The following is a 27,360-nucleotide window of genomic DNA, read 5'->3' on the forward strand; positions in this document are numbered from 1 at the left end:
TGATGTCTTTCAGTATCGGTACAAGACGCACCTATGCAGATCCAAACTCTGAAAACCACTTCTCATGGCGTTCTATATCAGCACTGGAAACACTCCTCTGGACTTTGGCTAGTGCTTCTTCAAAGTCGCACATAGCCACGGGGTCCTTTGAGGTCTCCTCTTTTGCCATGTTCTTGATCTCATCCCTTGTTTTCCCAGCAATTTTGTGCCTCATATCATTCAATGATGCATCACGACAAACGTTTGTGAGATCATGTACACTGTATCCTTCGGTTGGACTGGCTACCTCATCTATATCTACATCTGTAGCTATATCATAGTAGTTGAACAAAAATAATGTAAAATAATAATCATTGCTAATAATGCACGATCTAATATGTTCATTATATGAAAAATCATGCATCCGATACGTAATTGAAATGTCATAGTTTATAGCATTATCAAGAATGCAAAGTCAGCTTTTTAATTTGCAAATATCTTTTGTTTAATCCCAGCACACGTGTAGGCATATTTCTTACAACTCATCCATTTTGCACGAATTTCAGTATCATCCCGAGTGCTCATATGCCTGTAGGAAAATACAACAATGACTGAACTTGCATCCAAGTGCTAGGATTAATCAGGAGGATAGAAAATGTATTCTTTACTTTTCCCACCACAGCCTCCTCAAAATAAACCTAAATTATGTCGGCTCTACAGACTCGTTAAATCTAAATTTTGTCGGCTCTAAGTAATCAATAAAAGAAAATCACTCATATTAAATCATCAAATCAAATTAATATTAAAATTATTTTAATAATTCTATTATAATTATTAAAATAATTCTTAAATTAATTTTTTATTTATTTATTAATTAATTAATTGACTAAGTACTTTTTAAATATTATATGTTGTACCATTTTGACATGAACAACAAAATTTATTATTCTTCTCATTTTTTTGTTTATCCTTTTCCTATTCTTCTTCTAATACAATGTCATATGACACTCCTAGGAATACTCCTTGAGGTTTTTTTTTAAATTTTTTCTATCTTTACAAAAAAATTTCGGTAATTTATCAAAAGGCATACTTAGATTTATGAATTGACAAAAAAACATACCATACTTTAATATTTATCAAATAGCATACTCAATTTTCTATTCTTCCCATTCTACCCCTCAATCATTTGTCAATCTCTTTTTCTTCTTTTTTTTTCGCATGCAAGCATCCTCTCTTCTATTTCCTCCCATCTTCTCTTTCCTCACTCTTTTGGAGATATGCATGCATTCAAAGCATAATATAGGCCTGATATTATTTCATATCAGGCCCACGGGATTAGAGTTTAACATGTTTTCTTTAATAAATGTTAACACCTTCGGAGAAGTCGAAATATGAAATGGACGGCACCGTTGGACTCCTTGAAGTCTCAGAAATCTATAGGACCTAAAATGAGTCCAATCCGAGATCTCTAGATCCATTAGTGAATTTCGACCAAAATTCACTGATAGATCTAGAGATCTCGCATTGGACTCATTTCAGGTCCTATAGATTTCTGAAGCTGCAAGGAGTCCAACGGTACCGTCCATTTTATATTTCAACATCTCTGAAGGTGTTAAAAAATAATCAAAAGAATCAGCTAAAACAACCTAATGTGGGCCTGATATGGTTGATATCAGGCCCAACGTGGGCCTGATATAGAACCATATCAGGCCCTGTTGGGCTATTTTAGCTGATTTTTTCTATAACATTTTAACACCTCTGGATCAGTTAAAATATGCAATGGACGACATCATTCAATTCCTTGCAACCTCATAAATTTATAAGACTTGAAATGAGTGCAATTTGAGGTCTTTAGATCCATCAGTGGATTTTAACCAAAATCCACTGATGGACCTAGAGACCTCAGATTACATTCATTTCAAGTCCTGTGGATTTCTGAGATTGCAAGGAGTTCAAATATGATATCCATTATTTATTTCAGCTTCTCGGAGATGTTATAATATAATAAAAAAGAATCTGTAAAAATTTTCACGTTGGACCTTAAACATGTATCAGAAGTTAATTCTTTTCCCCTATCAAATCTCGACAACAACAGTTTTAAAAGTTTCTTGCATCTTAGCCACATGTCATGTCAGCCTCTTCTCACATAGGCTTTTCCCTCTAGTGGTACCTCAAATATACCTTTCCCTATCTAGATCCTTGATTCTAGAGTTTCACATCATATGTCACCTAATATCAATTCTTTAGTATCTATAAATTCATCTGCTTCTGTGTCAGTCATTACCGCTGATAGTACTCCCATGCCATTAGCCGGTATTGGTTTGATTTATATACCTAATTTATCTCTATGTGATGTATATCATATTCTTAATCTTACCTTGAATCTTGTCTCAATTGATCAATTATATGATTCTGGTTTCTCGGATTTGTTTACTTCATAGTCATGGGTTCATCTCCTATTCGTATAAAAGATGGATCTTGTTACCGTATTTTTTTTATTGATAATTGTACTCGTTACTCTTAGATTTATCTTATGAAACATCTATCTGATTTTCTTGGTATCTATCATATGTTTCATGCCATGGTAAAAACTCAACATAATATTGTTATTAAATGTTTTTGATGTGATTTGGGTGGTGAATATACATTCAAATTTTTTTTTCTAAACTACTTGCCTTCAGATGGTACCTTTCGTTAAAGTTCTTATACTGAAACTCCGAAACAAAATGATGTTGCTAAAAGAAAACATAAACATATTATTGAAACAACGCGTTCTCTCTACATATGTTCCTATCGAGTTCGGGGGAGGGGGGAGCTATTCTTATTGTAGTTCATTCTATCAATATAATTCCATCTTCTATTACATCCAGTTTATCTTTTTTTGAAAGATTAAATAGAATTGTCCAACCCTCCTGAGTTAAGCAAATTCAAATGGGAACCAATCTATCTCAAGGCCTTTGCTCAGCTAGTCGGTCTAAAGTACCACATTCACAATCTGCTGACTGAGGGAGTGCTATACATGTTTGGCTTGAGTCTCATACGAACCGAACTGCTCGATGGCTTAGGTAAGCCATTCATCCTCTTGTTGTTGTTGGATCTAATTGATTTCTGTTTGGTTGCAAGCTAAGGTTGCAAAAAAAAGTCCCACATTAAAAATACATTAGAAAGATCATGGGTTTATAAAGGAAAGATATCTCCATTGGTACGAGACCTTATGAGTAGAGCCTAAAATAAAATCATGAGGGCTTAGGCCCAAAGTGGACAATATCATGTCATTATGGAGATATATAAATTCCTTTTGGTCCTAATAATTTCCTCCTCTATTTTGCAGCTAAAAGCATGTGGAAAGCCTTGTTGAGTGATTCTACTAAGTTGGTGGACGAAGAAATAGAAGCTCGAGGGAAAGCCAAGTTAGAGAGTCATGGGCTTCTGGCGATCGGACCCTCTGAGGAGCCAACCGGCGAAGAGGAGACAAGTCGAGTGATGCAGTCGCCAATACTGAGGAGCTACCACCTCCACAGCCTTCCCTACTTCCAATGGTTGTTCCTTCGGAATCCACCGCCATTCACCATCAACGCCGCAAAAGATGCGCGGCACATGTCTAATCAACCATGCCCTTACAACAATCCTTCGCAGAAGTCTCGATCGCTCGAGCTCATTTTGAACGGGGTGAAAGTTCCACCTTCGTCATCCTGAAAGCATCAGTCGGTTGTCATACTCTGGCTTCATCCGACCGGACACCCTCATTCTCCAAATTGTCGATTGAAGCTGTTCCGACACAGCCTGTCTCTTTTCTGCTGCTGCCTCTGATTGAGCCATCACAACCTCTTTCGATGATACGTTAAACTGCACCCTCCAAGTCCAAGACTAGATCCAAATCTAGCTCTGAGCCAAGTGAATAGGGTAAACACAAACGTGCCATGGCTACTGTCAAGCTACTTTCGACTGAATGGTGATGCACCGACCCGACCAAACCGAGCACCCTAGAGCATAGAATAAAGATGCAATGCCCTTTGGCCCAAACTTGGGTTGACGCCCGAGCCGGAGCAACAGCAAGCTCACTTAAGGATCTAGTTAACCATTTCAGCCAAAATATCACAGGGATAAAATTATTTTGCACTAGTAATCTCATCTTTTGTCGCATACTTCAACTAACACTCTTTTTATTTTGGTAATTTTGAGTAGATAGCCTAGCATTATCTCAAAAGTTGGCTAGGTTGAGTCACGAGTACAAAACTCTGCAAGGCTCGATCGGGGGAGCGAGTACAGCACCAGGCTTGGCCAAGCTATTGTTAATAGAGGTGGCTCAATTGAAGAAAGAGCTGGACAGTTAGTCAAAGTTACTATTAGGGGTTAAGCAGGCCCTCACTGTTGAAAAAAATAAAAATTACGACTAGGCTATCCAACTCGAGCAACTTCAGAAACAAATGCAAACATACGAGTCGCGTCTCCTCTCAGCCAACACTAGGAAGCTCAGGTCCATAGAGGATTTGGATATCAAAAACAAAGAGACACAGACCCTAGCCAAGAAATTAGAAGAAGTAGAGGCCACTCTCCTCACTGAGCAGACCTGTCGAGCGGCCGAGTAGGTTATCCAAACACTTCAACTTGAGAAACAACAACGGGCTATCAATGCCAAAGACGTCGAGCTGAAAGCGCTAAAAGCTGAGTTGGAGACCTCTAAGGTAGAGTTGGCCAAATACAAGGAAGGGGAGCCCGGCTAGAGGTGTTCAGAGTAGAATATCTACGCTCGAGAGGCTTCAATCAGATGCTCACCGATTGGACCACCAAAATGTTTGGCTACGAGGCGGAGGGAGCCATGAAGCATCTATAAGAAGGTGGCTATCTGACAGCCAACATTCCTAGGAATTTCATCAAGCACCAGAAGATCCTAGAGATTGTTGCAGATGACGCCTTTACTAACTTTGTATAATATCTTTTGTAAAAATTTCTGGTGTTTTGCAAGAACCTAAAAATTACTTGCCTTTGTAACCGTTTATGTAGATATTCCCCTTTGCTTTCCATCTTTTAATGCTTTTTATGCCTTAGCATTTTGCTGCACTTTCCGCTTTCCTTAGACTTGTATCTCCTAGTCTATTCAAACACTATTTTAAACGAACATCCACTCGGCCAACTCAACTCTTTGAAGATTCAGAGTGCCCTTGCATAACCATTAATCCTTCAAAGTTATAAGTGTTAGGATCCTTTGTACGGCTAGAGAGGGGGGGTGTGAATAGCCGACCCCAATCTTTCGCGTTTCTTCCTACAATTCGTTAGCGCAGCGGAAAATACAAAGAAACGAAAGAGAAGAAAACCAAACCTTAACACGAGGATGTAACGAGGTTCGGAGATTAGGGCTCCTACTCCTCGGCGTGTCCGTAAGGTGGACGAGTCCAGTCAATCCGTCGGTGGATGAGTCCCCGGAGAACCGGCTAATACTATATACTCCTTGTGGGTGGAGAAACCTCGCCACAAACGTTTGCAACAGCAAACAAAGAGTACAAGAACAAAGAGTAAGCAAGAAATACAATAAGAATACACAAGCACTCTACCAATCTTGCTTTCTCGTCGACTGGAGTCCGGATGAAGCAGCAGCTTCAAAAACTCTAACAGCAGCAGCTGTTCCAGTCGGGGAAGCTCACGCGAAGCTTTGGACGAGCTCAACAAAACTCAAGCACAGCAGCACTTAGCAACAGGAAGGAGGAAGAAGAGTTGTCGCACAGAAGATGCCCTCGATCCTTTTATACCTGCGAAGAAGACAGCGAGAAAACTAGCCGTTGCGTCGCAACGGCTAGAACCCTGATCGGTCTGCAGACCGATCAGGGAGGAAGTGGATCGTCACTGATCGGTCTGTGGACCGATCAGGAGTGTGCCTGATCGGTCCACAGACCGATCAGCGCTTTCTCCCGAACTCCGCTATCGTGCTCTGATCGGTCGTGGGGACCGATCAGGCCCTGTGCTGATCGGTCCCCAGACCGATCAGGAGTCTTCACAGAGAGTTGCCCAACTCTCTGTGTGGAATCTGATCGGTCCCTGGACCGATCCCACCTCAGCGTCCCTGATCGGTCCCGGGGACCGATCAGGCTCCATGCTGATCGGTCCCCAGACCGATCAGTAAGCCCACAGAACCATGATCGCCTTCTGTTGGTTATCTGATCGGTCACCAGACCGATCAGATACCCAACCGTATCACTGGATCGGTCTGCAGACCGATCCAGAGCTTGGTTTTTGCCCAAACCAAGTCCCAAGTCTCCCAAGCCAACATCCGGTCAACCTTGACCTGTTGGTATATCATGCTTAGCATCCGGTCACTCCCTTGACCTGCTAAGACTCTCCACCAAGTGTCCGGTCAATCCCTTTGACCTACTTGGACTTTTCCACACCAGACGTCCGATCATCCCTGATCCATCTGGATTTTCCTCTTCGTGCCAAGTATCCGATCACTCTCTTGACCTACTTGGACTTTCTAACACCAGAAGTCCGATCATCCCTGATCCATCTGGATTTTCCCTTGCCTGGTCTCACTCACCAGGACTTTCCAACTGCCTAACATCCCAGTTAGGACTTTCCCACTGCCTGGCTTCACTCACCAGGACTTTCCACACTGCCTAACATCCCAGTTAGGACTTTCCCACTGCCTGGCTTCACTCACCAGGACTTTCCTCGTGCCAAGTCTCCATACTTGGACTTTTCGCGTGCCAAGCTCCCTGCTTGGACTTTTCCAGTGCCAAGTCTCCATACTTGGACTTTTCCAATGCCAAGCTCCCTGCTTGGACTTTTCGCGTGCCAAGCTCCCTGCTTGGACTTTTCCCGAATCAGGTCAACCAGGTCAACCTTGACCTAAGGTTGCACCTACAATCTCCCGAACACCTATTCTTGTCAAACATCAAGAATACAACTCTCTTCTCGTCAAACATCGTCAAACATCAAAACACAACTCGAGTCAGGTCAACTCGAGTCAGGTCAACCAAGTCAACCTTGACCTAAGGTTGCACCAACAATCTCCCCCTTTTTGATGTTTGACAAAACCATAATCAAGTTAGGTTAACCCGATAACCTAACTTAGGTTTTCAATCATCTTCCAATGTCCAATGTTCTTTCCTTGAACATTCTCTGGACATTCTCCCCTTAGGTTAACCCGATAACCTAACTTGGGTTCTTCAATAATTCTCCCCCTTTTTGACACACATCAAAAGGAATTCCAATGTTCTTCCTTGAACATTCCTTGACATTCTTCCCCTAGCTTAGGTTAACCCGATAACCTAACTTGGGTTCTCCAATAACTCTCCAATGAACACTCTCCCCTTTTTGACACACATCAAAAAGGAAAAGGAGGGTATCAAGGTCAAGAGTTTCTTCCTAATGAAAGTCCCATACCTTTCATTGAAACTCTTAATTTTCCCTTTGATACTAAACTCAACAAATCAACTTAGTGATAATCCCATATCACTAATCCTCAAAAGTCTTAAGGAGTAAAAACTCCCCCTAAAAGTCAACTTCCCCTTGACAATTAGGTAAAACTCCCCCTAAAGGTCAACTCCCCCTTGACCATTGCACCACCAATGTCTTGGAGAGTTTCAAACCTTTAGAAACTCGAAACTCAACTCCAAAAACTGAAATTTCAGACACCTGCTGAAAATCAGAACCTGGCACGCACTGATCGGTCCCCAGACCGATCAGAAACCCCCTGGATCGGTCCCCAGACCGATCCACGCTTTACCGATCGCACTGGATCGTCACTGATCGGTCACCAGACCGATCAAGCCTTCCCTGGATCGGTCCGGTGACCGATCCACATTCTGAAATCAGATTTCTGATTTTCCTTCTCCGGAAATTCAGAAACTCCTAATAAATTCCAGAAAATTCCAAAAATCGTAAAATTTTGAGGATACACTCCTCATACCATTTACTATCACGGAAAAATAGTTTTCTATGAAAATAGTTTCCATTTTCAAATCTTGATACAAAATTCGAAAACTTTGAAATAGTTCAAAGTTAAGTCAATTTTGTATCACAATGTTCAATGATGAATGCTATCACTAGGAAAGCTTCATCAAGGTTTTTCAAATCAATTTTAAAATACTTTTAAAACCATTTGAATTTAGGACCATAATCTTAGGGCTAGATGTACATGACTTGTACACAAGCTTTCTCTATGATCCTTAATTTCTTGAATTAGGGTCATCTAGGTACAAGGACAATGCACCTTGATCCTAACTCATGATCCTAATATCTCACACACATCTAAGGTGTATCAAACCACATTCAAGTCAATTTGATGTGAGATATGGGTTAAGGTCAACTTAGGCTAAGTTCTCATGCATTTTCTAAACACCAATTTGATCTCAATATCAAATTATATGTTTGTCCTTAAATCAATTTCATTGATTATAATGCAAGAGATGATGACATGGCATAAATAATATCATAAATGGAAAACATGTGTCAATGTCACGATGTCATGGCATAAAGTATGAAACTTGACTAGAGCATGACATATAGATAACCTAAGCATTATCATGACATTTCAAATGATAATAAAATAAATATGATGTCATGGCATGGCATATGGCAACCAATCATGGCAAGTTAGCACGAATAAAATACCTAAATTCCCTATCTAAGTATCCTTAGCCTTAGCTAACTTAAGATCTAACCCTAGATTGCCCATATATCCCTAAGAGAAAACCAAAATCCCAATTATGGTATTTCTCTAGGTTTTCTAAGATTGTGCCAAATAAGATTAAAATCGATATTTTTCAAATATGGCACAATTTACTCTTCAAGGAGTAAATAATAATTCTATTTCATTTTCAAAGGTTATCAAAACCTTGAAAATGCTCCTTGAGTGTCAATTTCCTCAAAGTTGGGTTAACTACCCTCCTTATTGGAGTTGACACTCTCTAACCCATCTATGGGGTAGAGAAAATGCTCCTAGGAACCCAATACCTATTAGAGCTCATTGGGTTCACTAAATATTCACTAGGGATAACTTCCCTAGCAACCCTCCTAATGACCCTCTTAGGCTTTAAAGCCTTGGTCATTTGGGTCTCATCAAGGTCAACTATAGGGGTGACTCCCCTTGTAACCTTGGTAATGGTCTTCCTAGCCCTAGGTTTTGTTCCATAATCGAATGGAACATTGTGATAAGTGGGCTTGACCATTTGGGACTTAGGTTTGTGACCCAAACCCTTTTTGTCCTTGGACATTGGTTTTTGACCCTTAAACCCTAGAGATGACTTCTCCATGTTTTTAAGAGCCTTTTCTAAATTATCAAGTCTTGACCTCAAGACTTGATTTTCCCTCTCTAATACCTCAAGTTTTAATTTGTCATTTTCTCTTGAGATATTCCTAGGCATGTGTCTAGTCTTCTTGGGATTTCTACCTAGGTTTTCCTTAATTTTAGAAGCGTTAAACCTAGGGTTGGTATTTCTAGTGTTATCCTTACCTAGGCTAACATGTTTAGCACCTAAGCACATGTGTTGATTTCTAGTGTTAACATGCTCATCATTATTTGCAATAGCAATAAAACTACTAGCATGTTTCTTATTTGAATTGCAATAGTGTGCCTTAAAAGGTACCTTAGGGTTTGCCTTAGCTCCCCCTATCGATGTGCATCCCTTGTCCTTGTGAGGTTGCCTCCCCCTTGGACATTGACTCCGATAATGTCCCTTTCGCTTGCATTGGAAGCATACCACGTGCTCCTTGCCTTTGCGTGTCGGGACTCCGGCTCCCTTGACTTTTGGTGCCGGTGGAGTCTTCCTAACCCTCCTTGGACACTTACTCTTGTAGTGCCCATGTTTCCTACACTCAAAACACATTATGTGTAATTTGCTTGAAATCACAGTGTTTGAGTTACCTAGGGTTGTGGATGGAGATGAGCTTTCTTCTTCAACCCTTCCGGAGGTGGAAACTTCCTCTTCTTGCTCCGAACTTGAGCAAGAGGAACTCTCCTCCTCTTCTTCCTTGGATGTTGAGTAGCCCTCAACTCCCAATTCGCTCCCTCCATGATGTGAGCTACTTGGCTCACTAGGCTCCTCTTCATGGCTTGAAGTGGAGCTCTCCTCATGGTACTTGGCCAAGTTATCCCACAATTCCTTGGCATTGTTGTATTTACCTATCTTACACAAAATATTAGTAGGTAATGAAAATTCAATTGTTTTAGTTACCTCATTGTTGATCGTGGATTGGTGGACTTGTTCCTTCGTCCACTTGTTCTTCTCTAGAGGCTCTCCTTCTTTATCCATTGGAGGAGAAAACCCTTCTTGTACACAAAACCAGTTCAACATATTAGTCCTAAGAAAATACATCATCCTTACCTTCCAATATGTGAAGTTGTCGTTGTAGAAGGGTGGAATCGTGATGTCTTCTCCGAATTGATCCATCTCTAGCTTTGCTCCCACGGGTGTTGATCCGACGAAGAGCGAACCTTCGCTCTGATACCACTTGTTAGGATCCTTTGTACGGCTAGAGAGGGGGGGTGTGAATAGCCGACCCCAATCTTTCGCGTTTCTTCCTACAATTCGTTAGCGCAGCGGAAAATACAAAGAAACGAAAGAGAAGAAAACCAAACCTTAACACGAGGATGTAACGAGGTTCGGAGATTAGGGCTCCTACTCCTCGGCGTGTCCGTAAGGTGGACGAGTCCAGTCAATCCGTCGGTGGATGAGTCCCCGGAGAACCGGCTAATACTATATACTCCTTGTGGGTGGAGAAACCTCGCCACAAACGTTTGCAACAGCAAACAAAGAGTACAAGAACAAAGAGTAAGCAAGAAATACAATAAGAATACACAAGCACTCTACCAATCTTGCTTTCTCGTCGACTGGAGTCCGGATGAAGCAGCAGCTTCAAAAACTCTAACAGCAGTTCCATCGAGGAAGCTCACGCGAAGCTTTGGACGAGCTCAACAAAACTCAAGCACAGCAGTTAGCAGGAAGGAGGAAGAAGAGTTCTCACGTAAGATGCCTCGATCCTTTTATACTGCGAAGAAGGCGGCGAAAACTAGCGTTGCGTCGCAGCTAGAACCTGATCGATGCGGACCGATCGGGGAGGAAATGGATCGTCGCGTGGACCGATCGAGTGTGCCTGATCGGTCCACAGACCGATGCGCTTTCTCCCGAACTCCGCTATCGTGCTCGATCGGTCGTGGGGACCGATCAGGCCTGATCGGTCCAGGAAGGCTCTGATCGAGATTGCCCCACGGAGGAATCTGATCGGTCCTGGACCGATCCCACCTCAGCGTCCGATCGGTCCGGGGACCGATCAGCTCCATCTTGATCGGTCCCGGCACCGTCGGTAAGCCCACGAACCATGATCGCCTTCGTTGGTTATCGATCGGTCACCGCCGATCGATACCCAATCAGACACCGATCGGTCTGCAGACGATCCGAGCTATTTTGCCCAAACCAAGTCTCAAGTCTCCCAAGCCAACATCCGGTCAACCTTGACTGTTGGTATATCATGCTTAGCATCCGGTCACTCCCTTGACTGCTAAGACTCTCCACCAAGTGTCCGGTCAATCCTTTGACCTACTTGGACTTTTCCACACCAGACGTCCGATCATCCATCTGGATTTTCCTCTTCGTGCCAAGTATCCGATCACTCTCTTGACCTACTTGGACTTTCCAACACCAGAAGTCCGATCATCCCTGATCCATCTGGATTTTCCCTTGCCTGGTCTCACTCACCAGGACTTTCCAACTGCCTAACATCCCAGTTAGGACTTTCCCACTGCCTGGCTTCACTCACCAGGACTTTCCACACTGCCTAACATCCCAGTTAGGACTTTCCCACTGCCTGGCTTCACTCACCAGGACTTTCCTCGTGCCAAGTCTCCATACTTGGACTTTTCGCGTGCCAAGCTCCTTGCTTGGACTTTTCAAGTGCCAAGTCTCCATACTTGGACTTTTCCAATGCCAAGCTCCCTGCTTGGACTTTTCGTGTGCCAAGCTCCCTGCTTGGACTTTTCCCGAATCAGGTCAACCTTGACCTAAGGTTGCACCTACAATCTCCCGAACACCTATTCTTGTCAAACATCAAGAATACAACTCTCTTCTCGTCAAACATCGTCAAACATCAAAACACAACTCGAGTCAGGTCAACTCGAGTCAGGTCAACCAAGTCAACCTTGACCTAAGGTTGCACCAACAATAAGTATGTTGCATTTTCATATATGAGCAAGTGTCTTTATAATGTGTTTGAATAGCTTGAAAATCAAAGGTTTAGTCATGAGAGCGAACTCACTTATAACTCAGCTAATCGACTCTAGAGTCTAAATCTTAGTCATAAGAGTAAGCTCACTTATAACTCGGTCGATCAGCTTGAAAGTCTGAAACTTGGTCGTGAGAGCAAGTTCATTTATTAATGACAACAAAGATAACAATTCAAGAGATTCAGAGATTGATTTAAATTATTGATGATTTACCATGTTTGGATTGTAATCCAAATCATATTTTTCATTATTTCTATATTTATTATTACCATATTTATAATAATATATTTCTATATTTCTATATTTATCATTATACTTTTCATATTTTATCTTGACAATATGTATAAATAGGTGAGTTAGCCTATAACAATTATTAATCAATAATAAAGAAGCAGTTGTCTTTTCTTTCCCTGTCTCTCTAGTTCTTTCTTATGTATATGTGCTTCCGCATTATGTATTTCAACATGGTATCAGAGTCATAATCTTTAGTTTCTTCCCATCAATTTCTCTTTTTTTTCTCTGTTCGACGGCAACAACCAATTTCTCTTTCTCCTAATTTTTCTTCCCATCAATTTCTCTCTACTTTCTCTTCTTGACAGCAGCAACCAGTAGACCTCCTATTTTCGCTGCCCTTTTCCAACCAACAACTACAAACAGAAATTTTCTGACAACTTTTTTTTTCCTTCCTAGCAACAAGTTCCAGCAGTTAGCAGTCTTTTACCTTTCTTTATAGCAACGAGTTTCCAACGACTTCCTTACTGGTATGGGTCCTTATTGGTATGGGAAATCTCACCATCGCATTCCTCTACGATTGATTTTCTTCTATTCTTGATTATCTCAAACCCGCATCCGCCACTTCACCCTTCTTTGTTTTCTTTTTTGTTAAAAAAAAAAACCACTAGAGCCATATTTCTATTTATGCTTATTTTTCTCCTTAAATCTCTTCAGCGCCCCCACCTCCTTATCATATGTAGTTATTTCTTATGAAGAATAATTTAGGAGCATATTCCTAAATTACTAGTCTTCTAATTTTTTTTAAAAAAATTTATCTACTTTTCATTTCTTTCCTTATTTTTACCCACTTCTTTTCTTATTTCTAAATTCTGCAGCAGTCCAAATTTCCTTTTCTGACATGTTTTTCCACAAAAAAAAAATATATCCTTTTATTTATTTTTTTGTTTTTTTCCTCTCTTCCACGACTTCTATTTCTCTCTCTTCAAGAATCAAAACTCACTTTACTCCATGAAGTCCTCTTCCTCCAAGAAGTCGACGTCCTCCAACACGTCCTCCACCTTCTGAGCCTTTCTCCTCTCTTTCCCTTCCCTCGTTGTTTTGACTTTTAGCAACTATTTTTTATTTCCCTTCTCTTGTTGTTTCCTTCTCAAAAATAGTTCGAAATTATTTTTCTTATCTTTCCTCATTAATGTTCCCCTTCTTCTTCTTTCATGTTTCGATAAAAATCTTCTACTCACAAATTTCTTCCTCTTAATCTTTCTTTCCCAAAATCAACAAGTTACTCTAAAGCTCCTTTCTCTTATTCTTACTGTTCTCTTTTCTTCTTCTTCCTATCTTCTTTTTAGTGAGATTCAATTCCTCCTCTTTTCTCTTTCTCTTCTTGTTTTTCTTATAGTAAGAGCAATATTATTGTCCTTCTTAATTTCAAGGACATCAAATTTCATCTCTCTTTCTTCTCCTTCTATCTCCTCTTTTACAATAGCAGGTTCATTATTACTGTCTTTTCTCCATAACTATTGTTTCTTTTTTAGACGGACAAATAGCAAGCTTTTTTCATTGCTCAGCACACAATAGCAGATTTTCTTCCTCTACTCCAGGATATGCAACCACCAAAATATAGCCTTCTTTCTCTGATGCTTTTATTCCGGAGACAGATTAGATTCCAGCCGTCAAACAATAACTTCTCGTCTCCTTCTAGTTGTTGTCTTCTTTCATTAAAGGCAAAGTTCAACAAATCTGTCGTTTCGTTGATCGTACTGGTGGATTATGCTCTAGAAGATATGATTGGTTAACAACCAAACTCAACGTTCATGTATCTCCCGTTGAGTTTGTCGGAGGGTAATGACGACAAAGATAGCAATTCAGGAGATTCAGAGATTGATTTTAATTATTGATGATTTACCATGTTTGGATTGTAATCCAAACCATATTTTTCATTATTTCTATATTTATTATTACCATATTTATAATAATATAGTTCTATATTTATCATTATATTTTCCATATATTATCTTGACAATATGTATAAATAGATGAGTTAGCCTATGACAATGATCAATCAATAATAAAGAAGCAATTGTCTTTTCTTTCCTTGTCTCTCTAGTTCTTTCTTATGTCTATGTGCTTCCGCATTATGTATTTCAACATTTATAACTCAGTCGCTCAGCTCAAGAGTTCAGGACTTAGTCATGAGAGCAAGTTCACTTATAACTCAGTCGATCGGCTTGAGAGTCTGGGATTTAGTTGTAAAAGCAACCTAACTTATAACTTGGTCGCTCGGCTCGAGAGTCTGGGACTTGATCGTGAAAGAAAGTTCACTTATAACTCGACCGCTCGACTTGAGAGTCTAGGACTTAGTCATATGAGCAAACTCACTTATAACTCGGCCGCTTGGCTCAAGAGTTTGGGACTTAGTTGTAAGAGCAAGCTCACTTATAACTCGGCCGCTCTGCTCAAGAATCTGGGACATAGTTGTGAGAACCAGTCACTTATAACTTAGTCGATCGGCTCGAGAGTCTAGGATTTAATCGTGAGAGCAAGCTCACTTATAACTCGATCAATCGGCTCGACAATCTGGGACTTAGTCATGAGAGTAAGCTAACTTATAACTCGGTAGCTAGGCTCAAGAGTCTAGGACTTGGTCGTAAGAGCAAGTTCACTTATAACTCAGTCGCTCGGCTCAAAAGTCTTGGACTTAGTCGTAAGAGCAAGATCACTTATAACTCGGCCACTCGGCTCGAGAGTCTGGGACTTAGTTGTAAGAGCAAGCTCACTTATAACTCGGTCGATCTGCTCGAGAATCTGGGACATAGTTGTGAGAGCAAGCCACTTATAACTTAGCCGATAGGCTCAAGAGTCTAGGACTTAATCATGAGAGCAAACTCACTTATAACTCAGCCGCTCGGCTCGAGAGTTTAGTACTTGATCGTAAGAGTAAGCTCACTTATAACTAAACAACTCAGCTCGAGAGTCTGGGACTTGGTTGCGGCTTGTTGTTGTTGCACCATTCTAGCCACTCAAGCAGCTATCAACATCTCTAAATCTTCTTATAATAGTGTCACAGTAGTGAGTTGTCCAATCTCGTCTATCCTCACATCTCATATGCAGGTGAAGTTTTCACTGACGGTGTCAAATATGATCCTATCTTAAATCGGTGGAGATGAAGTGTTGGATATGTGGCTCAGATATTAACCAAATAAAGACTCCTCACTATTTAAAGATTACTCCAAAGCAATCTTATGTATCAAAAAGAGCATTAGTGACTAAGCCAATGAAAAGGTGACCTTGTGTATCAAAAAAAAGATTTTCAGAGTGGGACAGCCCGCACGGGAGAAAAAGAAAAAAAGAATGGGTAAGTTATTAAGGTACAGTTTGATAAAATTAAAAAAATCTTAATATTTATAAGATTACAAAAGGATTCTTTCAAATTTTCAACGATATAACATCACCTTGCAAATTTCATTAACAGTTGTTTTGGCAGTTATCTAGTCCGAATAAATCAAATCATTCTAGTGATGAAAAATATAATAAAAAGGCCGAGAAATAGAAATCACAGCTCACAAACAGACGTCTCCTATCGAAATACGACCTCTTGAGAACAGAGCTCCCAATTAGAAGTCGAGACTCGATTTTTAGAAGTCTAAAAAATTGGAAAGGCACTGACTCTTGTCTATCTTTTATTATTTTTTTTTTTGAAATTTTTTTAATACTTATACAGGTTATCACATTGCGTTATATAGCATATCCATTTAATAAATTAGTCAGTGAAACAGTCGGCCGAATGATGCAAAATATAATTTATTATACAATTAATTTAAATCTAATTACTGATGGTCTGTCTCCCATAGAATAAACTAGTGAAACTTTTTTCTTAAAAAATATTGCTTATCTAATTTATATCTAAATAAATTGTACTACGTGACCCTACTTAGAATTGTCTAGTTACCTCGCTTCAAACATGACGGCTTGACTGGCTCCGTCCTATATATTTGATTTGACTAAGTGTGGTTACACGGTGAATTAGAATAAGGCAACGTCTTCGAAGTTGGAATCAAAATTTAGAAAATTTAAGAAAGTTGGTGATGGCAGTCAAAACTAAAAAGGGTCAACGCTCGGGTTAATATCATCGCAGGGCTCGGCTGAAGAATTCGGCTGGATAGTATGATCAATCGGACCTTTTGTCCGTTCGTTAGAATCTCAAGTTATTTTAGTTCAATTTATAATTACGTGCTCTCGGTCTAATTAAATATATTAAATATATGTGTCACGTTTTGAGAGAGTATCTCTTTTATACGAATGTTAATGTTAATATGAAATTTTCTACAATATCCTCATGATCACATATACATAGGTCAACACAGACGGAATAACAATAATAAATAATAATACAAACACCCACATAATTTAATAGCAAACTCAAATAATGTGACGACAAGGAAAACCAAGTCAAAAATCCTACTCAACTACACCCATAAAGCTCAAAACAGATATCCTACTCCACTACACCCATAAAACACAAATTACAACGAACTCACCTCTTCTGCCATCCAGACGGGCATGTAGCAAAACATATCCAATAAAAATCCATCGACAATAAAATAAATCATACAATATCCATAAAGCAAAACTAGTACAAGTCTAGATAGTGGAATAAGAAATAAAACCAAAAGACCCAATAAAAATATCCTTACGATCTGCAGGGGACTAGCGACTGGAACTCTCCGGACAGTCTCAACCTGAAAATAGTAAATATCCACGGGGTGAGTCAACTCCTCAGCGGGTAATATTGCCATGCATAGTAAGAAAATAACAACTAGCACTAATCATGCGTATAGTTTCCTGATATAAGAATGATAAATGCAACTGAAATAAACAGGAGAAAATTATACTAACCAGGACCTGGTGTATGGATAATAACCGAGAGATATAGAAATTCTGTATGCATGTCAAACAAATGCATTCATCTAATATGCAGCATACACTGCAGCAAACACAAGCAATAAATGCATCAATGCGTATGATGCCAATGATGTAACGCCCACCCTTGTTACCCTAGGGCGGCGCTACGTTCGTACATGCTTCAGTTATACTATGGCAGCGGAAGAACAAAAAAATTTTCTTTTTAAACATTCATTTTATAACATGATATCACAGATTAAATGTGCATATGTTGATTCTATAACTAATCATATTAATTTGTCCGGATCGTTCTTTGCCGAGCCACCACCACACACATCACTATCTGCTCCTCCTGTTGCTCCTCTAGCTCATCCAGCTTCTTTATCTGCGGTACAATGTGAGCACTCATGGCTCAGTAAGTTCCTTTCCTACTCACTAAAACCGAAAATCATCGTATATTAATATCATGCGTAGTATCATAAGCATACGACATACAAGGGTATCATATTCATATCATGACATTATATCATCAGATAATTCAAGCACATATGTAGGCAATGCATCATGAATTTGAAAGTTTATACTTATAAGTACTTGAAATTCATATCATCATTAGAGGGGATCCCGGTTTGTACCACATACATAATGCGCGCGCTTCTTAAATAGGTCCAAGGTAGCAAGTCTTGAACCCTACCATACATACATACTAGGTCCGAGTCTTACTCCTTCGACCTAGGGCATTCAGAAGCCCATTTCTGACGAGGCCTGAGTCTTATTCCATCGACCCCGGGGCGTTTACGGAGCCCACCCTTGGTACAAACCATACAAAAATAATTTATCATGCATAACTATCATATCATATCCCTAACAATTTTTCATGCATTTCATTTTTCATTTCTTTTCATTATGTATAGCATTTCCTATGCTATCACATATCATGACATTTACATAACATAAATTTCATTCTTTTCTCATTATGTATAGCATTTCCTATGCTAACACATATCATGGCATATACATAACATAAATTTCATTCTTTTCTCATTATGTATAGCATTTCCTATGCTATCACATATCATGACATATACATAACATAAATTTCATTCTTTTCTCATTATGTATAGCATTTCCTATGCTATCACATATCATGGCATATACATAGCATAAATTTCATTCTTTCTCATTATGTATAACACTTCCTAGGTTCCTTTCCCTTTTTTTTCTTTCTTTTTTTTTTTCTTTTATTTTCAATTATCTTCTAAACAAGAAAACAAATACATGATCCTTAACATTTCATAGGGAGAACCTCATACTAGTTGGGTAAAACAATAATTTCCCTAGCCTCTTAAAACTATTTTTGGCCAAAATTCTAGGGTTAAGTACTCCTTTGATCAAGCATCATATAGGTGTAAAAACATGAAGAAGATCCCTTTTCCATGGCATAGAAAATCTATCATGTAGTGTAGACTTAGTTAAACCTCACTAGATTTCGAAAGCTCTTCTTAACCGAATTTTCTCAAACTTGTTTCTAGGTTTTAAAATCCTCATAAAATCTGAAAAATATATAAAAAGCCTTGTACCACAGGTGAGGGGAAGCTTACCTTCTTCGCTTAAGTTTCCTAGAGTTGAGAACTTGCTTGGACCTTTCTTCCTTGCTTGCTTTGCTCGACACCAATGGAGGAGAAGAGGAGGAGAGTGAGTTGAGGATGAAGCCACCCCTCCATGCCTATTTATACTAAAATGAGGGGAGGAAAACTTGACTTGATTCATCCTCCTTATTTATTTCTCCTCTTTAATGATAAGAATATTCTAGAGAAATTCTTCTTGAGTTCTCTCTTTTCTTTCCTTTAATTTCTCTATTTTCTTTCCTTTAATTAAAATTCCTATCTCTCCTCTTACAATATCCTCTCCTATCACACTTGGTTAACATATGCATGCATCTACAAGAGAACCAAGGATCAAAACTTGGTTATGTATATTTTTACTTCTTTTTACTTCCTTTTCCTTTTAAATAAAAAGAATCCTTTCTTATTCTTAACTTAGTCCTTTTTCTCCTTATCAATAATTCTCCTATCCCCTTTGATATCCTATACATGTTCCTTACAAGAGGTCCAAGGTTCAATCCTATTTCTCTTCTAACATATTATTGATATTCTTTTGTACATAATAATTCATATATCACCATATTATGCATTATGCATAAATATTTCATACACATATATATTATCTCATATTCCTTCCTTTTGTTTACATTAATTCCATGTATTATAAATATAGATGATTTATATTCTCAACTTTATTTTCTTTCATAAAGTTTTAATCATCTAAATCCTTCCCATCTTAATATTCAACTTAGAATATTTACACCTTCTTTTCACTACCTTCAAACTCTCATTATCCTTACTTTCTTATCTAGGCTTTCTAGGGGTGTTACAATCTCCCCTACTTATTGAAAGTTCATCCCCGAACTTAGAATGACAATTTCTGCTCAGATTCCTTAGACGTTGGTGGAGCTTCCAATCTCCCTTGACTCATTGAAGGTCCCTCAATAGAAGTCTGCAGTTGGTGTAACCTTGCGGGACCACCTTGATTCAGAACATACTGTGGTGCTTTAGTTTTGGTAGGGTCGTCTCTAGCTAGATGTCCTTCCAGTCCACAGTCGTAGCATTTAATTTTGCCCTTACGACAGTCTTTTGCTTTATGACCCTCTATCCCACAGTTGTAACACTTATTAGTGCTCGTACGACATGTTCCTGGATGTTTCTTCCCACATGTATTGCACTGAGAAAACTTGAGCTGCTTGTTGGACGGACCATTCTTAGTGTCGTTCCGTTGCTTTCCCTTTCCACCGTGGTTCCCTTTCCAGTTGGCCTTGATATTTTCCAGTTCTTCCAACTGAGCTTGCTTCTTGTCCTTGCCTAGTGCCTTCAGGTAGTGTTCAGTATTCAGGGCACTGCTAATTAACTCATCTGTGGTCCACGGCCTGTTAACTCCGCCGGCCACATTAAGTGCTATCTCGGGTCTGAGCATTTTTAGCATAAGCCTGACCCTTTCTCCCTCCGTCCTAACTAATTCCGGGCATAGTCGTGCCAGGCGGTTGAATCTTTTCATCGCTTCTTCTACCGTTAGGTCACCTTGCCGAAATTCGGTGAATTCATCATAGTGTCTACTTGTCACCCGAGTGTGGAAGAATTCTTCGAAGAATTCCGTCTCAAAATCTGCCCAACTCATTTGGTTTACTGGTCTTTTCACTCTCACTCTGTCCCACCACATTCGGGCGTCTCCCGTGAGACAGAATGATACGCATTTGACCTTTTCATGCTCAGGCCAGTCCAATAGTTCTATCATGCTCTCCATTGTCTTAAACCAAGCTTGTGCGTCCCATGCTTCACAATTACCAGAGAATTTCTCTGGCCTCAGTCTTTGCCACTGGATCAGATACGCCTCTTGACGAACTACCGGTGCCAGATTCACTAGTGGTACCGGTGCTGCTACTGGCTCCGGTTCAACTACTGGTATGGTTGGCGTATTATTCTGATTTGGGGTAGCAGGATTCCCTTGTTGATTCATCATGGCAGCAATCATCTGTTGCTGTTCCATAAGCTGTCGTTGTAGCTCAGTAACTACATGTGCCCAATCAGGTGGAGGTACGGTCTCCTCCGTTCTGGCATTTCGTCTTCTAGTCATACTTATTTTCCTAAGATTAGTCTAAGTTATCATTTATGCATGAATATCTTAACATATCATGTCTAGGTTTCATGCCATGTTTGGGTTATCATTGAGGTATTCTTTCTTAGGTTGTCATATCATCTTTAGATTACCTTACCATTCATACGCGTCAAGATCTAGCCGATGGTATTATCATTTTTTTTTTTTTTTGACTCATGCTTAAATTGATACCATTTCTACTCTTTTTATTCATCAAAAGCTTTTATTACATTTTTTTTGTTCATAACTTCTTCTCTTAAAAGGCCAGGTAGGTTGTGACTACTCCTGCCATAAAGGACATGATAGCAGTAGTCATCATCAACCCAACCTGTATCGACTTGCCCAGATCATTCTGGGGTGGATCAGGCATTATCGGAGGTTGAATCTCCGATGCCTCTTCCGGGTCGATTATTGTCTCTTCATCCATTCCCTCGTCTTCTTCAACATGTTCGTCCGGTTCCATCGGGTCTTCGTTTAGTTCCCCCTCGAGGTTGTTCAGTCCCCACTCGAAGTCTATTATATCGTTGGGGTTGAAACCCATTTCCATGTATTCAGCAAGGTTAAATTCATCCTCGCCCATCTCAGGAAACTCGTTCTCTCCTTCATAATATTCCATAATTTCTGAATCTTCATCTTCATTATCGTCCGAATTCCCTTCCTCGATTTCCTCGAGATCTTCCTCTCCGACCTCGCCGTGTTCCGGAGATTCCGAGTCGCTCACATAGTTGTCGAAGTATTCCAGCATATCGGGTTCATCCGCGAACTCGAGGTATTCGCCAAAATATTCTACATCCTCGGGATCGTATTCGAACGAGATATAGTCCATTTCTACAAGATTTTAAAGATTCATTATTCCTCTTATGTTATAGCCTAAGGTTCTTGTATCTAGGCTACCATTCATGCATCCTAGAATATCACCTACTTATCATCATGCACCATTTTCTAGGGTATAACTTAAGGTATCCTTCCTAGGCTACCATTCATGCATCCTAGAGTATCATACTATTTTTTGCATATAAATAAATTAAGCAACTGTACTTACTTGGAGCGACAGGAAGGAGCTTGATGTGTGTGTAGTGAGCTGGCAAAACTTCGCTCTGATACCACCTGTAACGCCCACCCTTGTTACCCTAGGGCGGCGCTACGTTCGTACATGCTTCAGTTATACTATGGCAGCGGAAGAACAAAATTTTTTTTCTTTTTAAACATTCATTTTATAACATGATATCACAGATTAAATGTGCATATGTTGATTCTATAACTAATCATATTAATTTGTCCGGATCGTTCTTTGCCGAGCCACCACCACACACATCACTATCTGCTCCCCCTGTTGCTCCTCTAGCTCATCCAGCTTCTTTATCTGCGGTACAAGGAAAGTAAGCTGTGAGCACTCATGGCTCAGTAAGTTCCTTTCCTACTCACTAAAACCGAAAATCATCGTATATTAATATCATGCGTAGTATCATAAGCATACGACATACAAGGGTATCATATTCATATCATGACATTATATCATCAGATAATTCAAGCACATATATAGGCAATGCATCATGAATTTGAAAGCTTATACTTATAAGTACTTGAAATTCATATCATCATTAGAGGGGATCCCGGTTTGTACCACATACATAATGTGCGCGCTTCTTAAATAGGTCCAAGGTAGCAAGTCTTGAACCCTACCATACATACATACTAGGTCCGAGTCTTACTTCATCGACCTAGGGCATTCAGAAGCCCATTTCTGACGAGGCCCGAGTCTTATTCCATCGACCCCGGGGCGTTTACGGAGCCCACCCTTGGTACAAACCATACAAAAATAATTTATCATGCATAACTATCATATCATATCCCTAACAATCTTTCATGCATTTCATTTTTCATTTCTTTTCATTATGTATAGCATTTCCTATGCTATCACATATCATGGCATTTACATAACATAAATTTCATTCTTTTCTCATTATGTATAGCATTTCCTATGCTAACACATATCATGGCATATACATAACATAAATTTCATTCTTTTCTCATTATGTATAGCATTTCCTATGCTATCACATATCATGGCATTTACATAACATAAATTTCATTCTTTTCTCATTATGTATAGCATTTCCTATGCTATCACATATCATGGCATATACATAACATAAATTTCATTCTTTTCTCATTATGTATAACACTTCCTAGGTTCCTTTCCCTTTTTTTTTTTTTCTTTTTTCTTTTATTTTCAATTATCTTCTAAACAAGAAAACAAATACATGATCCTTAACATTTCATAGGGAGAACCTCGTACTAGTTGGGTAAAACAATAATTTCCCTAGCCTCTTAAAACTATTTTTGGCCGAAATTCTAGGGTTAAGTACTCCTTTGATCAAGCATCATATAGGTGTAAAAACATGAAGAAGATCCCTTTTCCATGGCATAGAAAATCTATCATGTAGTGTAGACTTAGTTAAACCTCACTAGATTTCGAAAGCTCTTCTTAACCGAATTTTCTCAAACTTGTTTCTAGGTTTTAAAATCCTCATAAAATCTGAAAAATATATAAAAAGCCTTGTACCACAGGTGAGGGGAAGCTTACCTTCTTCGCTTAAGTTTCCTAGAGTTGAGAACTTGCTTGGACCTTTCTTCCTTGCTTGCTTTGCTCGGCACCAATGGAGGAGAAGAGGAGGAGAGTGAGTTGAGGATGAAGCCACCCCTCCATGCCTATTTATACTAAAATGAGGGGAGGAAAACTTGACTTGATTCATCCTCCTTATTTATTTCTTCTCTTTAATGATAAGAATATTCTAGAGAAATTCTTCTTGAGTTCTCTCTTTTCTTTCCTTTAATTTCTCTATTTTCTTTCCTTTAATTAAAATTCCTATCTCTCCTCTTACAATATCCTCTCCTATCACACTTGGTTAACATATGCATGCATCCACAAGAGAACCAAGGATCAAAACTTGGTTATGTATATTTTTACTTCTTTTTACTTCCTTTTCCTTTTAAGTAAAAAGAATCCTTTCTTATTCTTAACTACTTAGTCCTTTTTCTCCTTATCAATAATTCTCCTATCCCCTTTGATATCCTATACATGTTCCTTACAAGAGGTCCAAGGTTCAATCCTATTTCTCTTCTAACATATTATTGATATTCTTTTGTACATAATAATTCATATATCACCATATTATGCATTATGCATAAATATTTCATACACATATATATTATCTCATATTCCTTCCTTTTGTTTACATTAATTCCATGTATTATAAATATAGATGATTTATATTCTCAACTTTATTTTCTTTCATAAAGTTTTAATCATCTAAATCCTTCCCATCTTAATATTCAACTTAGAATATTTACACCTTCTTTTCACTACCTTCAAACTCTCATTATCCTTACTTTCTTATCTAGGCTTTCTAGGGGTGTTACAAATGACATGTCCTGGTCACCCCTACTGTCAGTCAGTCATCTCACACACGATGATGAGACTGAGTGGATAGGGTTGTGACAACCGTGCACTCTGGCATCACTGCTCCAGATGAGTGACCGAGTGGACGGGATTGTTGGAGTGTATACTAAAAGCCTAAGTTTTTGTAAACATTTATTTTAAATAAAGAATCACATTTGGTCAAATTGTCTACATCTATTTGTAGTTGTTCGATTAATTTATATTGTAGATAACATAGTATGTGGTGTCACATACAGAAGATGATGTTATCAGTACCTTATAAATTATAAACAGTGGCTCACGACTAAAATGGAAAGGAACAAATCATTGGAAGGTCGTAGTGTAATTAGGTATTAGTTTATCTTAACTATATAATTGCACTAGTACACTTAGAGTGTATTGAGTAGGACCATCATAGGTTGTTTTCTTTTATACTGACTTTATAAAGGAACAAAAACCTCAGTTATTATGGAAGTGTATGCTCTTAATCCTAATATAATCACAAGCACATATATTTGATATTTATTTATTTAATTTATCAATGGGTGAGATTTAGTTCGATGAATCAATAAGCCCGATAAGTTGGGAAATGATATCACTTATAGTGTGTGTTGTTGATTATAGAAGGAAACTGTGTCCTAGTAATCTAGGTTGATAATGTCCCCAAGATGAGCTCATAAAGATTGTCATGTTAAACCCTGCAGGTGGACTTAGTCTGACATGACGATAAGGTTGAGTGGTACTATTCTTGGATGAAGATATTAATTAAATGAGTTGTCAGTAACTCAATTAATTAGTGGACATTTGACATCTTAAACACAGGGAGACTAACATACTCATAATAAGAAGGAGCCCAAAAATGTAATTTGGAATTGGTGCGGTAGTTCAATAATAGTTCTCTAGTGGAATGAATTATTATTGATAAAATTAAGTTGTGTGTTCGGGGCGAACACGGGATGCTTAATTTTATCGGCAGACCAAAATCAATTCCTCCTCTCGGTCCCTATCGTAGCCTATTATTTTTAGAGTATTATACCCACCTATACCCACCTTCGTACCCATGATATAGGGGTCGGCCAAGCTAGCTTGTGGTTCAAGCTAGGGCCGGCCAAGCCTTGGTTCATGGGTGGCCGGCCCTAGCTTGAACCTAAGCTTAGGTGGCCGGCCCCCATTAAATTAAAAAGAATATTAATTTTAAATTTTTCTTATGTGAAAGATATATTTTATTGGAGAGATTAAAAATTAAAATATCTCTTTTAAAAGGATCTACAAAATATTAAAGAAAGATATTAGATCTCTTTCCTTATTTGTAGATTGGAAAGATATTTTATTTTTCTTCTTTATAAATTATTCACATGTAGAAGAATTAAAATTATAGAATTTTCTTTTTATCAACCATGAAGAGATTTTAAAGAGAAATTTTATTTTTAAAATCTCCAAAGACAAATAAGGAATTTTAATTGTTGAATTAAAATTGTCTTGTTTGCTCTTGTTGATGTGGCCGGCCAAGACATGATGATTTAGGAAATTTTGTTTTATTTTTCTTAATTAATTCATATCAAGAAAAGTTAAGGAAATTTTATTGTAATTAAATTTTCCTTATTTACCAAAGCTAAGGAATATAAAAGAGAGAGTTGGGGTGCCTTCATGAGACACAACCTCTATTATTCTCTCTCTCTTTTCCTTGGTGTTGTGGCCGGCCATCTTCTCTCCCTCTCTTCCTCTTTGTGGTGGCCGAAACTCTTCATTGCTTGGAGCTTTTGTGGTGGCCGGATACTACTTGGAGAAGAAGAAGAAGAAGGAGAGAAAGCTTTCATCCCTTGGAGTTTGGTTGGTGTTTTTTCTTCATCCTTGGTGAAGCTTTTGATTTGGCCGAACCTAGCAAGGAGGAGAAGAAGGTGCTTTGGTGGTTTCTCATCTCGGAAGATCGTTGCCCACACAACGTCCGAGGTTAGAAGAGGAATACGGTAGAAGATCAAGAGGTCTTTCTAAAATGTATAACTAGTATTTTTCCTTTCTGCATCATACTAGTTATTTTAGGAAATAATATCAAATACAAGAGGCATGCGATTCTAGTATTTTGAATTTATTTTCGATGTTGTGTTTTTTTTTAGTTTTTCTTTTCTTTGTGATTTGATTGTTCTTTTCGGTTGACCTAAAGTTATTTAAGGAAATTAAATATTAACTTTCTTTAAAAGGCTTTGTCTAGTCGGTGGTGGTTGTTCCCATATCCAAGAAGGCCATGTGCCTCGCCACGTCAGTACTGGGAGCCAATTTTGGAAACTAATATTTAATGGAATTAATAACCTAGGTGATTTGGATCAAACGTGTTAAGTTCCGCAGGAGATCCAAGTCAAAACCTAAAAGAACAAATAGATTAAACTTTGGATCAAACGTGTTAAGTTCCGCAAGCGATCCAAGTTTAATTTAAAAGAACACATGGTAGCTAGGAAAAGGTTCAGATCTTTGTACAAAATTTTTGTACAATGGAACCATTAGGTTTTCCGAGTAGCAACCAACAGGGATGCTGTCGGAGTACACCTATCCTCCTATTCCAAATCATAAGTGGGGGAGCTCAATGCTCTCATCTCCCTGAGCAAGTCCAGAGGAGGGATCTTTGTCCTGCTACAACGTTACGTCACACTACCCATGAGTGGACCAACGGAGCCCTTGACAGAGCACTGCAACATACCCTGCTTGATAAAAACCACTAACCCATGAGTGGTAGTGTGTGCAGATCCATGTAACTGGCGATGTGCTCAACAATAATGGAGCCGACTATCGCACAACATACAATCATGCGAGATGGTGCATGATACTAAGCATGGGAATATCCTGAACCTATCCATCTCTACATAATGTGTACCATAGGACAATAAATCAA

The 27,360-nt window shown here is 38.9% G+C and overlaps 1 protein-coding gene across 1 annotated transcript in view; it reads left to right on the forward strand.

Annotated features, from left to right (window-relative positions):
• The window catches only part of LOC122045239 (G-type lectin S-receptor-like serine/threonine-protein kinase At4g27290), a 46,323-nt gene that overhangs the window by 3,540 nt on the left and 15,423 nt on the right, over positions 1 to 27,360 (forward strand). The gene's annotated exons all lie outside the window — the stretch shown is intronic.

The sequence above is a fragment of the Zingiber officinale genome, chromosome 2B (assembly GCF_018446385.1).
Source record: "Zingiber officinale cultivar Zhangliang chromosome 2B, Zo_v1.1, whole genome shotgun sequence".
Lineage (NCBI taxonomy): Eukaryota > Viridiplantae > Streptophyta > Magnoliopsida > Zingiberales > Zingiberaceae > Zingiber > Zingiber officinale.